The sequence below is a fragment of the Eriocheir sinensis genome, unplaced genomic scaffold (assembly GCF_024679095.1).
Source record: "Eriocheir sinensis breed Jianghai 21 unplaced genomic scaffold, ASM2467909v1 Scaffold727, whole genome shotgun sequence".
In the NCBI taxonomy this organism is placed as follows: Eukaryota; Metazoa; Arthropoda; class Malacostraca; order Decapoda; family Varunidae; genus Eriocheir; species Eriocheir sinensis.
Window position 1 is genome coordinate 112256 of NW_026112084.1, and position 15232 is coordinate 127487.

Consider the following 15232-nt stretch of genomic DNA (forward strand, 5'->3'; position numbering starts at 1 on the left):
ACGCCCTGGCCACCCTGAGTCTCCCGAGGCTCTCTGACAGGCACCAGGACGCCCTCAGAAAATTTGGAATCTCCCTGCTTCACCATCCTCGCCTTCGCCACATTCTGCTCCCCGACGCGCCTCCTCCCACCCGCTTCACCAGACACCACAACAAACTCAACCCCTTCAGGGCGCCGCGAACCGACCGTTACAAACGTAGCGCAGTGCCCGCGATGGTGCGGATGATAAACAATGCCCAGTGACAATCATACCCAAAGGGCCGCGGTGGAGTTTAGCACCTCGCCGCTACCCCTCTAAGTTCCCCCTTCACACCACCCTCCCTCTCCCTTATGTTTCTATTTTTAGCTCTCCCAAACCACCCCCCACCCTCTCCCTCCCTCTAGTGTAGCCTATTTACTATTAGTTTCTTGTATTTTGAATTTAATTTGTATATTTTCAGCCTGACGGCTGCCTTACATTAATATACCTATTATTATTATTATTATTATTATTATTATTATTATTATTATTATTATTATTATTATTATTATTATTATTATTATTATTATTATTATTATTATTATTATTAATTTTATATTTATCTGGGTTATGACCGATTACACACACACACACACACACACACACTTTTGTATTCATCTGGGTTATGACCGATTACACACACACACACACACACACACACACACACACACACACACACACACACACACACACACACACACACACACACACACACGTTAGCTCATCACAGTCATGTCGTCAAACTCTGATATGAAAAAGAAAATCTATCTCTCCTAAAACGTCCAAATTTTAACCATCCAATACATCGTTTTGATCCACGCATCCACCTGTGTACACCTGCATGGCCATCCACTCAGCCATATACACCTGTCTATCAATGAACCAATCCACCATCACAACCAATCTACCATCAAAACCCAATCCACCATTACCACCAATCCACCGTCACGGGTCACTGCTGGGCGTGCATCATGATTGAAGGAGACAGGTTTGTTGCGGCAGTAATAAACATGAAGCTCAGGTGAGTCGTGTTACCTGTCCGCCAGCTCGGTATTTTTTTTTTTTTTTTACGTGTACGCCGATAGCGCCGGTAGGCTTTCTTGAGGGGCCTGAGTGGTAGTTGGCCCCAGCCCGTCATGGCGCAGGCAAGTGTTTATAGTGGCGCCATCTTCTCTTGGCTCATGCTCGCCCCCTGGAGGTCGTTGTTGATTCACTTGGACGGTTTCCTCTAGACTCTAGAGTCAGGGTTGACGGGTAGTCTACAGGACAGCATGTGAGTAGTTTTAAGCCACTCGGCTGTGACTGAAAAATCCGAGGTGGAAGCGTGGAGATTCGAGCCCGCGTCGTCCATCACGCGGTGAATGTGGGCCCAGCACGCTACCACTCAGCCACCGCATGTGAGCGCCGGACAGGTTAAGGATAGGAGGCGGGTCACGTGTCGCTGATTGCTGGGCTGTCTGTCTGTCTGTTTGTCTTGCTGTCATATCGGGCTGCTTTTTTTTTTTGGTTAGTTTGTCTGTCTGCGTCTGTTTCTCTGTTTTGTGTCTGCTTTTCTTTTGCTCGATATATCTGTCTGTCTGCCTGTCTATCTATCGGTGGATCAGTTTGTCTGTGTCTGTCTGTCTCTCTATCGTCGTACTGTTCTTCATCGTCATTGATATTCTCTTTCCTCACAGTTGTTTATTATTTTTCTTAATTTCATCGAGTTTTATTTATTTTCCATATTTTTTTTTCTTTCTTTCCTTTTCTTTTTATTTCCATTCGATCCGTAATCCTAACTCTCAAATAACACTGTCCGTTAGTATGTGTGTGTGTGTGTGTGTGTGTGTGTGTGTGTGTGTGTGTGTGTGTGTGTGTATAGCTAAGGAGACAGTTCAAGGGCGTAAAAAAAAAAAAAGCCCGCTACTTATTGCTCCTGAATAGAGGTCAAAGGAGTATCCAAAAAGAGAGGTCAATTTCGGGAGGAGAGGTGTCCTGATACCCTGCTCCTGAAAAAGTTCAAGTCGTAGGCAGGAGGAAATACAGATGATGAAAGATTGTTCCAGAGTTTACCAGCGTGAGGAATGAAAGAGTGAAGATGCTAGTTGACTCTTGCATAAGGGGTTTGGACATTATAGGGATGAGCATGAGTAGAAAGTCGTGTGCAGCGGGGCCGCGGGAGGGAGGAAGGCATGCAGTTAACAGGTTCAGAAGAGCAGTCAGCATGAAAATATCGATAGAAAATAGAAAGAGAGGCAATATGGCGGCGGAATTTGAGAGGTAGAAGACTATCAGTATGAGGAGGAGAGCTGTTGGGACGGAGAGCCTTTGACTCCACTCTGTCAAGGAGAGCTGTGTGAGTGGACCCCCCCCCCCCCCCACACACACATGAGATGCATACTCCATACGAGGGCGGACAAGGCCCCTGTCAATGGATAGCAACTGTGCGGGGGAGAGGAACTGGCGGAGACGGTACAGAACGCCCAGCCTCGAGGAAGCTGATTTAGTAAGAGATGAGATATGAAGTTTCCAGTTGAGATTTTGAGTTAAGGATAGACCGAGGATGTTTAGTGTTGAGGAAGGTGATAGCTGAGTGTTGTCAAAGATTAGGGGATAGTCGTTTGGAAGATTGTGTCGAGTGGATAGGTGGAGAAACTGTGTTTTTGAGTCGTTGAAGGATACCAGGTTCCTCTTGCCCCAATCGGAAATAATAGTAAGGTCTGAGGATAAGCGTTCTGTTGCCTCCAACCTTGAATCGTTAAGTTCCTGTAGGGTGAGTCTACTATTAAAAGAAGTTGAGTAATGCAGAGTGGAGTCATCGGCGTAAGAATGTATAGGACAGTTCGTTTTGGAAAGAAGATCATCAATGAACAACAGAAAGAGAGTGGGAGATAAAACAGGACCCTGTGGGACACCACTGTTAATAGGTTTAGGGGAAAAGCAGTGACCGTGTCTCACAGCAGAAATAGTAGAACGGTCAGAAAGGAAACTGGAGATAAAGGTACAGAGAGAGGGATAGAAACCGTAGGAGTGTAGTTTGGAAAGCAAAGATTTGTGCCAGACCCTATCAAATGCTTTTGATATGTCCAGCGCAATAGCAAAAGTTTCACCGAAACGGCTAAGAGAGGATGACCAAGAGTCAGTTAAGAAGGCTAGGAGATCACCAGTAGAACGCCCCTTGCGGAACCCATACTGGCGATCAGATAGAAGGTCAAATGTGTGTGTGATAATATTATAATAATATTTTCTCTCTCTCTCTCTCTCTCTCTCTCTCTCTCTCTCTCTCTCTCTCTCTCTCTCTCTCTCTCTCTCTCTCTCTCTCTCTCTCTCTCTCTCTCTCTCTCTCTCTCTCTCTCTCTCTCTCTCTAGAATTATTTAGTCTAGAATTATAGTGTTTCGGTCTCTCTTAGATAATCTCTCTCTCTCTCTCTCTCTCTCTCTCTCTCTCTCTCTCTCTCTGAAGCCTTCCAATCTTCCTCCACGTTCTCTCCCAAAGTTTCCTCCTTCTTCCCTCACGTTCTCTCCCCAAAGATTTCCCTCCACTCTTCCTTTACGTTCTCTCACCAAAGTTCCCTCTCCTCTCTTCCCTCACGTTCTCTCCCCAAAGTTTCCCCTCCACTCTTCCCTCACGTTCTCTCACCAAAGTTTCCCCTCCACTCTTCCCTCACGTTCTCTCCCCAAAGTTTACCCTTCCCTCTTCCCTCCCGTTCTCTTCCCAAAGTTTCCCCTTCCCTCTTCCCTCACGTTCTCTCCCCAAAGTTTCCCCTCCACGCCTCCCTCACTGTCTCTTACCAAAATTAAACCTCCACTCTTCCCACACGTTCTCTACCCAAAGTTTCCCCTCCACTCTTCCCTCACGTTCTCTCCCCAAAGTTTCCCCTCCCCTCTTCCCGCCCACAAACCTACGCACAACCAACCTCACCACTTCACAGATGTTGCCCATCCCTTTCTTCTACCCCAATCCCTATCCCCCTCTCTACCTCCTCCCCCTCCACTCCTCCCCCCACCACACCCCTGCCTCCTACACCAAACAACCCCTTTCCCCCCTTCCCCCTGTACCCTCCCTCCTTCCTCCAACCCTCACACCGCTGCCTCCCACACCAAACGAGCCCCCTCCCCCCCTCTCTCTCCGCAGGTGCCGCCCACAGAACCCTGGAGGCGGATCAGCTGTCCTTACTTCCTGCCCACGTCCGTCGAGGTCACCACACCTGTGGGCATCCCGGCCAACCTCACCTGCGGCGTCAGGCAGCTCGGGGACAAGAAGGTGAGAGGGAGGAGAGGAAGGGAGGTCAGACTTAACCTCGTCCTTAATGGTCTTGGGTGAAGAAGGAGATGAGGAGGGAAAGAGGAGATGAATGTGAGAAGTGAGGAGAGAAAGGGAGGTCTGAGTTCACCTATCCCTTTCTGTTCGTTGGTGAAAGAGAGGAAAAGGAGATGAGGAGAAAGATGGTGAGGGGATGAGGAGAAAGGTGATGAGGAGATGAGGAGGTGAAGAGGAGATGAAAGTTAAAAGTGAGGAGACAAAAGGAGCTCTAAGTTCATCTATACGTATTCCTGTCCTTGGGTGAAAGAGGAGAAAGCGGAGGTGAGGAGCAAGAATAAGCAAGAGGAGAGGAGACAACAGGAGCTCTAAGTTCATCTATACATATTCCTGTCCTTGGGTGAAAGAGGAGAAAGCGGAGGTAAGGGGCAAGAATAGGCAGGAGGAGAGGAGACAAAAGGAGCTCTAGGTTCATCTATTCCTTCCTCTCCCTGGTTTTCCTGTGTGAGGGTTGGAAAGAGAAGGTAAGGGGCAGGTAAAGAGGCGAGGTGGAAATAGAAGACACACGGTGAGCAGAGACGAGGGGGAAGAAAGTGATAAGAGGTAAGGGAAAAGGAGCTCAGAATTCGTCCATTCCTTCCTTGTTAATGGTTTTCATGGGCGAGGGTTACGAGCTGAGTGAAAGGTGAGGAGATAAGGTGAGAAGAGAAGAGGTAAGAAGGTGAAAAGAGTAGAGGAAATGGGTGATTAAAGGAGTTCAGAGTTAACCTAGTCCTCCTGTTCCTGGTTATACTGTGTGAGAGCTGGAAAAAGGATATGAAGGACAGGTGAGGAGAGAAGGTGAGAAGAGAGGAAAGACAGTGAGAAGACAGGGGAGAAAGGGAGGTCTGAGGTCACCTATTCCTGCCTCTTCCTGCTCTTCTTGGATGAAGGTTAGAAGGAGGAGATGAGGGGAAGAAGGTGTGGTAAAGGTGAGAAGATGAAAAGGAGACAAGAAGGTGTGGTAGAGGTGAGGAGATGAAAAGGAGACAAGAAGGTGTGGTAGAGGTGAGGAGATGAAAAGGTGACAAGAAGGTGTGGTAGAGGTGAGGAGATGAAAAGGTGACAAGAAGGTGTGGTAGAGGTGAGGAGATGAAAAGGTGACAAGAAGGTGTGGTAGAGGTGAGGAGATGAAAAGGAGACAAGAAGGTGAGGAGAAGGAGGAGATGAGGGGAAGAAGGTGTGGTAGAGATAAGGAGATGAAAAGGAGACAAGAACGTGTGGTAGAGGTGAGGAGATGTAAAGGAGACAAGAAGGTGTGGTAGAGGTGGGGAGATGAAAAGGTGACAAGAAGGTGTGGTAGAGGTGAGGAGATGAAAAGGTGACAAGAAGGTGTGGTAGAGGTGAGGAGATGAAAAGGTGACAAGAAGGTGTGGAAAAGGAGGAGATGAGGGGAAGAAGGTGTGGTTGAGGTGAGGAGGTGAAAAGGAGAAAAGAAGGTGTGGTAGAAGTGAGAAGATGAAAAGGTGACAAGAAGGTGTGGAAGAGGTGAGGAGATGAAAAGGTGACAAAAAGGTGTGGAGAAGGAGGAGATGAGGGGAAGAAGGTGTGGTGGAAGTGAGGAGATGAAAAGGTGACAAGAAGGTGTGGTAGAGGTGAGGAGATGAAAAGGAGACAAGAAGGTGTGGTGGAGGTGAGGAGATGAAAAGGAGACAAGAAGGTGAGGAGAAGGAGGAGATGAGGGGAAGAAGGTGTGGTAGAGGTGAGGAGATGAAAAGGTGACAAGAAGGTGTGGAGAAGGATGAGATGAGGGGAAGAAGGTGTGGTGGAGGTGAGGAGATGAAAAGGTGACAAGAAGGTGTGGAGAAGGAGGAGATGAGGGGAAGAAGGTGTGGTGGAGGTGAGGAGATGAAAAGGTGACAAGAAGGTGTGGTAGAGGTGAGGAGATGAAAAGGAGACAAGAAGGTGTGGTGGAGGTGAGGAGATGAAAAGGAGACAAGAAGGTGTGGAGAAGGAGGAGATGAGGGGAAGAAGGTGTGGTAAAGGTGAGGAGATGAAAAGGAGACAAGAAGGTGTGGTAGAGGTGAGGAGATGAAAAGGAGACAAGAAGGTGTGGTAGAGGTGAGGATATGAAAAGGAGACAAGAAGGTGTGGTGGAGGTGAGGAGATGAAAAGGAGACAAGAAGGTGAGGAGAAGGAGGAGATGAGGGGAAGAAGGTGTGGTAAAGGTGAGGAGATGAAAAGGTGACAAGAAGGTGTGGTAAAGGTGAGGAGATGAAAAGGAGACAAGAAGGTGTGGTAGAGGTGAGGAGATGAAAAGGAGACAAGAAGGTGTGGTAGAGGTGAGGAGATGAAAAGGAGACAAGAAGGTGTGGTGGAGGTGAGGAGATGAAAAGGAGACAAGAAGGTGAGGAGAAGGAGGAGATGAGGGGAAGAAGGTGTGGTAAAGGTGAGGAGATGAAAAGGAGACAAGAAGGTGTGGAGAAGGATGAGATGAGAGGAAGAAGGTGTGGTGGAGGTGAGGAGATGAAAAGGTGACAAGAAGGTGTGGAGAAGGATGAGATGAGAGGAAGAAGGTGTGGTGGAGGTGAGGAGATGAAAAGGTGACAAGAGGGTGTGGTAGAGGTGAGGATATGAAAAGGAGACAAGAAGGTGTGGTGGAGGTGAGGAGATGAAAAGGAGACAAGAAGGTGAGGAGAAGGAGGAGATGAGGGGAAGAAGGTGTGGTAAAGGTGAGGAGATGAAAAGGAGACAAGAAGGTGTGGTAGAGGTGAGGAGATGAAAAGGAGACAAGAAGGTGTGGTAGAGGTGAGGAGATGAAAAGGAGACACGAAGGTGTGGTAGAGGTGAGGAGATGAAAAGGAGACAAGAAGGTTTGGTAGAGGTGAGGAGATGAAAAGGAGACAAGAAGGTGTGGATAAGGAGGATATGAGGGGAAGAAGGTGTGGTAGAAGTGAGATGAAAAGGTGACAAGAAGGTGTGGAGAAGGAGGAGATGAGGGAAGAAGGTGTGGTAGAGGTGAGGAGGTGAAAAGGAGACAAGAAGATGTGGTAGAGGTGAGGAGATGAAAAGGTGACAAGAAGGTGTGGAAGAGGTGAAGAGATGAAAAGGTGACAAGAAGGTGTTGTAGAGGTGAGGAGATGAAAAGGTGACAAAAATGTGTGGAGAAGGAGGAGATGAAGGGAAGAAGATGTGGTAGAGGTGTGGAGATGAAAAGGAGACAAGAAGATGTGGTAGAGGTGAGGAGATGAAAAGGTGACAAAAAGGTGTGGTATAGGTGAGGAGATGAAAATGTGACAAGAAGGTTTGGAGAAGGAGGAGATGAGGGGGAGAAGGTGTGGTAGAGGTGAGGAGATGAAAAGGAGACAAGAAGGTGTGGTAGAGGTGAGGAGATGAAAAGGTGACAAGAAGGTGTAGTAGAGGTGAGGATATGAAAAGGTGACAAGAAGGTGTGGTAGAGGTGAGGAGATGAAAAGGAGACAAGAAGGTGTGGTAGAGGTGAGGAGATGAAAAGGAGACAAGAAGGTGTGGTAGAGGTGAGGAGATGAAAAGGTGACAAGAAGGTGTAGTAGAGGTGAGGATATGAAAAGGTGACAAGAAGGTATGGTTGAGGTGAGGAGATGAAAAGGAGACAAGAAGGTGTGGTAGAGGTGAGGAGATGAAAAGGTGACAAGAAGGTGTGGTAGAGGTGAGGAGATGAAAAGGTGACAAGAAGGTCAGGAGAAGGTGGAGATGAGGGGAAGAAGGTGTGGTAGAGGTGAGATGAAAAGTAGACAAGAAAGTGTGGTAGAGGTGAGGAGATGAAAAGGAGACAAGAAGGTGAGGAGAAGGAGAAGATGAGTGGAAGAATGTGTGGTAGAAGTGAGGAAATGAAAAGGAGACAAGAAGGTGAGGAGAAACATGGAAACATGGAAAGATGGACTAGCAGGCAGCAGAAAGCCTGTTGGCTCTTTACTAGGCTGCCTGCGTTCAGTGATTTAATCAATCCGATTGCCACAGGAGTGGCTTGCAGGGAAGGATTAAAGCACTTTTGTACCTACTCTTTGGAACGTTCAGTTCACTCCCGTTGCAACAAAGTGGCGATCAATGCGTTTCTTGAAGGAGTTGATATTGTCTGCGCTAACCACTTCTGCAGGAAGGCTGTTCCAGTGGCGAACAACTCTATTCGAGAAATAACTCCTGCCGATGTCGGTATTGCATCGCTTTCCTTGAATTGTTTTTCCGTTGTTTCTTGTTCTCAGGTTAGTTTGTAGCGTGAAGAGTTTGGAGTGATCAACGTTGCTGAGCTTGTTCAGGTACTTAAAGACTTGTATCATGTCTCCCCGCAGTCGTCTCTTTTCCAACGTGAAGAGGTTGAGTCGCTCGAGTCGTTCTTCATAGGGTTTCGTCCTCAGTTATGGTATCATCTTCGTGGCGCGGCGCTGTACTCTCTCAAGTAATTCAATGTCTTTCCTGTAATTAGGGGACCAGAATTGCACGGCGTATTCCAGGTGGGGCCTTACCAGCGAATTATACAAGGATAACATAACTCCCGGCGTCTTGTATTCGAGGTTCCTCGATATGAACCCAAGCATTGTATTGGCTTTCTTACAGGCGGACTTGCAGTGTTTTGTTTGTTTCAAGTCACTGCTGATGGTGACCCCGAGGTCTCTTTCCTCTTGCATAACATGTAGTGGTTCGCCACCCATGTGGTATATGTGGTTGCTATTTCTGGATCCGATATGCATTACTTTACATTTGGTAGTGTTGAAGGACATCTGCCATTTTTCTGACCAACGAGTGATCTGGTCCAGGTCTCTCTGGATAATTTCGCAGTCTGCCGTCGTGAGTGCCTTCCCACCCACCTTTGTGTCGTCGGCAAATTTTGAAAGATTGGATTTTAATCCTAGTTCTAGGTCGTTGATATATATGATGAAAAGTATGAGTCCCAGCACTGACCTCCGTGGCACTCCACCACTGACCGGGAGCCACTCGGAGGCCTGCCCGTTGAGTACAACTCGTTGTTTTCTTTCAGTGAGCCAGTCTTCGATCCACGCTGTCAGATCGTCGCCTAATCCCGCCGACTTAAGTTTCTTGAAGAGTCTTTCATGTGGCACTTTTTCAAAGGCTTCCTGAAAGTCTAGATATAATTATAACATCACTGGGGATATGATTATCCCAGTTTTCATAGATACCTTGGAAAAAGTCCAATAAATTGGTTAAGCATGAGCGCTTGTTCCTGAAACCGTGCTGAGCATCGGAAATGATGTTGTTGTCTTCAAGGAACCTAACGAGTTTGTCTCTGATGATCTTCTCGAGGATTTTTCCCGCCACTGAGGTCAAGCTGATTGGTCTGTGGTTTAGGGCCAAACTTTTGTCTCCCTTTTTGTAGATCGGTGTTACGTTCGCTTGTTTCCAGTCTTTCGGGACTTTGTTTTGTTGTAGTGACAGATTGTAGATGGCGGTGAGTGGCTTGAGGATTTGGTTCTTGAGTTCCTTGAGCAGCCTGGGTGACAAGTCGTCGGGTCCGGTAGACTTGTTTGTCTCGAGTTTGTCTAGGTACTTTTTCACATCCCGTTCGTCGATTGTACCAATTTCTAGGGGAGTGATTCCCATCGGTGGGGAAGGGCTCTCGGGTACGGACTGGGTATTCTCGACCGTGAACACAGACGCGAAGTTCCTGTTTAGGATTTCGACCATTTGTCTACTGTCCTGTGTTAGTACGTCACTTTCATCTTTTAGGGGACCGATATTGCTTTTTGTCTTCTTTTTGGTTCTTATATACGTGAAGAACTTTTTCGGGTTGGACTTGGCTTCGAGTGCAATTTGCTTTTCATAGTCGCGTTTACTCTGGCGAATGAGTGTTCTGCAAGCTCTGAGGCTTTGATGGAGGAGATGAGGGGAAGAAGGTGTGGTAGAGGTGAGGAGATGAAAAGGAGACAAGAAGTTGTGGTAGAGGTGAGGAGATGAAAAGAAAACAAGAAGGTGTGGTAGAGGTGAGGAGATGAAAAGGAGACAAGAAGGTGTGGTAGAGGTGAGGAGATGAAAAGGAGACAAGAAGGTGTGGTAGAGGTGAGGAGATGAAAAGGTGACAAGAAGGTGTGGTAGAGGTGAGGAGATGAAAAGGTGACAAGAAGGTGTGGAGAAGGAGGAGATGAGGGGAAGAAGGTGTGGTAGAGGTGGGGAGATGAAAACGAGACAAGAAGGTGAGGAGAAGGAGGATATGAGGGGAAGGTGTGGTAGAGGTGAGGAGATGAACAGGAGACAAGAAGGTGTGGTAGAGGTGAGGAGATGAAAAGGAGAGAAGAAGGTGTGGAGGAGGAGGAGATGAGGGGAAGAAGGTGTGGTAGAGGTGAGGAGATGAAAAGGAGACAAGAAGGTGAGGAGAAGGAGGAGATGAGGGGAAGAAGGTGTGGTGGAGGTGAGGAGATGATAAGGTGAAAAGAAGGTGTGGTGGAGGTGAGGAGATGAAAAGGAGACAAGAGGGTAAGGAGAAGGAGGAGATGTGGGGAAGAAGGTGTGGTAGAGGTGAATAGATGAAAAGGAGACAAGAAGGTGTGGTAGAGGTAATGAGATGAAAAGGTGACAAGAATGTGAGAAGAAGGAGGAGATGAGGGGAAGAAGGTCTGGTGGAGGTGAGGAGATGAAAAGGAGACAAGAAGGTGTGGTAGATGTGAGGAGATGAAAAGGAGACAAGAAGGTGTGGAGAAGGAGGAGATGAGGGGAAGAAGGTGTGGTGGAGGTGAGGAGATGAAAAGGAGACAAGAAGGTGTGGTAGAGGTGAGGAGATGAAAAGGTGACAAGAAGGTGTGGTAGAGGCGAGGAGATGAAAAGGTGACAAGAAGGTGTGGTAGAGGTGAGGAGATGAAAAGGAGACAAGAAGGTGTGGTAGAGGTGAGGAGATGAGAAGGTGACAAGAAGGTGTGGTAGAGGTGAGGAGATGAGAAGGTGACAAGAAGGTGTGGTAGAGGTGAGGAGATGAAAAGGTGACAAGAAGGTGTGGTAGAGGTGAGGAGATGAAAAAGTGACAAGAAGGTGTGGTAGAGGTGAGGATATGAAAAGGAGACAAGAAGGTGTGGTAGAGGTGAGGAGATGAAAAGGTGACCAGAAGGTGTGGAGAAGGAGGAGATGAAGGGAAGAAGGTGTGGTAGAGGTGAGGAAATGAAAAGGTGACAAGAAGGTGTGGTAGAGGTGAGGAGATGAAAAGGTGACAAGAAGGTGTGGTAGAGGTGAGGAGATGAAAAGGTGACAAGAAGGTGTGGAAGAGGTGAGGAGATGAAAAGGTGACAAGATGGTGTGGTCGAGGTGAGGAGATGAAAAGGAGACAAGAAAGTGAGGAGAAGGAGGAGATGAGGGGAAGAAGGTGTGGTAGAGGTGAGGAGATGAAAAGGAGACAAGAAGGTGTGGTAGAGGTGAGGAGATGAAAAGGTGACAAGAAGGTGTGGTAGAGGTGAGGAGATGAAAAGGAGACAAGAAGGTGTGGAGAAGGAGGAGATGAGGGGAAGAAGGTGTGGTAGAGGTGAGGAGATGAAATGGTGACAAGAAGGTGTGGTAGAGTTGAGGAGATGAAAAGGAGACAAGAAGGTGTGGTAGAGGTGAGGAGATGAAAAGCTGACAAGAAGGTGTGGTAGAGGTGAGGAGATGAAAAGGAGACAAGAAGGTGAGGAGAAGGAGGAGATGAAAAGGAGACAAGAAGGTGTGAAGAAGAAGGAGATGAGGGGAAGAAGGTGTGGTAGAGGTGAGGAGATGAAATGGTGAGAAGAAGGTGTGGTAGAGGTGAGGAGATGAAAAGGAGATAAGAAGGTGTGGTAGAGGTGAGGAGATGAAAACGTGACAAGAAGGTGTGGAGAAGGAGGAGATGAGGGGAAGAAGGTGTGGTATAGGTGAGGAGATGAAAACGTGACAAGAAGGTGTGGAGAAGGAGGAGATGAGGGGAAGAAGGTGTGGTAGAGGTGAGGAGATGAAAAGGAGACAAGAAGGTGTGGTAGAGGTGAGGAGATGAAAAGGTGACAAGAAAGTGTGGTAGAGGTGAGGAGATGAAAAGGAGACAAGAAGGTGTGGAGAAGGAGGAGATGAGGGAAGAAGGTGTGAGTGGAGGTGAGGAGATGAAATGGTGAGAAGAAGGTGTGGAGGTGAGGAGATGAAAGGAGATAAGAAGGTGAGAAGAAGGAGATGAAAAGAGACAAGAAGGTGTGAAGAAGGAGGAGATGAGGGAAGAAGGTGTGTAGTGTGGAGGTGGTGAGGAGATGAAGAAACGACGGTGTGTGGTGTGAGGAGAAGAGGGAAGAAGAAGAAGGTGTGGTAGAGGGTGAGGGGAGTGAGAAGAAGGTGGTAAGGTAGAGGAGAGGGGATGAACAGAAAAAGGTGACAAGAGAGGAGAAGAGAGGAGATGAACATAAGAACATAACATGCAAGAGGTTGCAAGAGGCCGGTGGCCACCACACAGGGCAGCTACTCATCCGGTGGGGTGGTAGGTGGGTGGGAGTGTAGTAGCAGGGGTTATAGGTAGAGGCTTGACCTGATGGCACGGTAAGCACACATCCAGCACCAGCACCCCGTTTACTTACTGCCACCACACCTCACACCACCTGTCGTTCTCGTCCATGTAGCTATCCAGTCCTATCTTAAAACAAGCTATCGTCCCACCACTAACTATGCGGTGCTGGAGTGTTCTTCCCCCCCACCAGCCTACCTATAAACCAATGGCACTATATCTCTCTAAATCCTATTTACTACAATTTCAAATTATTACTGCAGGTTCTATCCCCTGTTGGCTAATTAATTTATACCTTGTTTGCTTAACTTCCTTGACCATTTGAGGCTTTCTATCAGATCTCTCGCACTCTTCGTCTCTCTAGTTTATGTAGTTGAATGTTTCAGCCTATTATGATATAGGGCTCCATCCCCTGAGATGATTTGGTCATCACTCCCTCCTCTGAGTTCTAACAAGTTGATGATATCCATGTAGTGAGTAAGTAAACTGGATAGCATAAGAGTCTGTGTGGCCTAACAACCTAACGGTAAGTCTCGTCTGATGACTCTGCCTCCCTGTTGGTTACTGTCTTGTTAATAAGCCTAATACCTGTTAGCCTATTCTAGCTATAACTAGGGAGGAAGAGGTGGTAGAGGTGAGGAGAGGAGGTGAGGCAGAGACAAGAAGTAGAGTGAGGAGATGAGGGAAGAACAAGAAAGTTAATGTGTGGAGAAGGAGGAGATGAGAAGAAAGTGTGGTGGAGGAGAGGGAGAAGAAAAACAAGAAGAAGGTGGTGAGAAGGAGGGAGGAGATGAAGGTGACAAGAAGGTGTGGGAGAGGAGGATGAGGAGGGAAAGGTGTGGTGGGTGAGGGAGATGAAAGATGAACAGGTGTGGAGAAGGGAGGTGAGGATGAAGGAGATGAAAGGTGAGAAGAAAGGAGATGAGGGAAGAGGTGTGGTGGAGGTGAGGTGATGAAGGGTGAGGAAAGGTGTGGTGAGGAGATGGAGAGGAGAGGGAGACAAGAAAAGGTAGTGAGAGGGTGTGGAGAAGGTGAGGAGACAAGAAGGTGTGGAGAAGGAGGAGATGGGGGGAAGAAAGTGTGAGTGAGGTGAGGAGATGAGGAGGAGAAGGAGAGGTGAAGGTGAGGAGAGGGGATGAAAGAAGAGACAAGAAGGTGTGGGAGGGTGGGAGGAGATGGAAGGAGGGACAAGAGGTGTGGGTAAGGGTGAGGGAAATGAAAGGAAAGGAGGGGTAGAGGTGGAGGTAGGTGGAGAGAGATGAAGAAGGTGAAGTGAGGGAGGAAGATGAGGATGGGGAAAGGTGTAGAGTGGGGTGGGGAGATGAAAAGATAGCAAAGAGGTGTGAGTGAGATTAGGGTATGAAAAGGAAACAAGAGAACTGGTAGACGTGACGAGGTGAAAGGTGTGGTACAGGAAGGTGTGGTAAAGTTGATGAAAAGTTGACAAGAAGGTGTAGGTGGGTGAAAGGTGTGGTGAAAGGTGTGGTAGAGGTGAGGAAGGGAAAGAAAGGATTGGAAGGTGAGGAGAAGGAGGAGATGAGGGAAAGAAGGTGTGGTAGAGGTAGAGGTGCTCATGGTGTAGTGGTTATCACATCTGTCTCACACACAGAAGGTCCCAGGTTCGAGCCCTGGTGAGCACATCTTATTTACTTCGCGAAAATAATTATTATTATGGGGATTCATTAGGTAACAGTGATCATAAGGAAATTAGATTTAATATTAAATGGGAGGATAGAGTAAGCAGTAACAACACATTAATACCTGCCTTCAGGAAGGCAGACTATGAGGGGTTAAGAAAGCAGCTGCAGAAGCTTAGGGGAGTGAGATCAGAAGTAGGTCAGGACCCAGAGCAGGGAGGGGCGGTAATCTCTGGTGAGGTCACTAGTCAGGTCAGTAGCTTGGAGGGTGAGTATAATAGTCTGGTCAGGGAGATTAAATTAGGACAGAAACAGTTTATACCTCACAGGGAAGTCAGGTCAACAGGTAATTACCCGCGATGGATGACAGACAGGCTAAAAACTGAAATAGGAAGGAAAAGAGGACTATATGTTAGAATTAAAAGGGGGGAAACTCACCTAAGGGATAGTTACAACGATTTAGCTGGAGCAGTAAAGAAAAACATACGTGTGGTAAAACGTAATTATGAGATTAGAATTGCCAGGGAAGCAAAGACCAATCCAAAGGGCTTCTTTCAGCTATATAAGACCAAGGTTAGGGATAAGATAGGGCCGCTTAAGTCAGGAGAATCACTGATTGACAGTGATGAGGAAATGAGCGAGGCGTTAAATAGATATTTCTTAACTGAATTTACCAAGGAAAGATTAGATGATATACCTCAGGGAGAACAGATCTACAGGGGAGAAGAGGTAGAAGGATTAGCCGACATCAACATAAGTAGGGAGCTCGTGATTAGACAGATAGATAGACTTAAAGTCACTAAGGCGCCAGGGCCAGATGAACTTTTCCCCAGGGTAATAAAGGAATGCGAAACTGAAATAAGTGGGCAGTTAACAGAAGTATTT

The 15232-nt window shown here is 47.4% G+C and overlaps 1 non-coding gene across 1 annotated transcript; it reads left to right on the forward strand.

Annotated features, from left to right (window-relative positions):
- The first annotated feature begins 14277 nt into the window (after positions 1 to 14277).
- Trnav-cac (transfer RNA valine (anticodon CAC)) lies at positions 14278 to 14350 on the forward strand. Its single transcript has one exon. It is a non-coding gene; the product is annotated as a tRNA-Val (tRNA).
- The last annotated feature ends 882 nt before the right edge of the window (positions 14351 to 15232 follow it).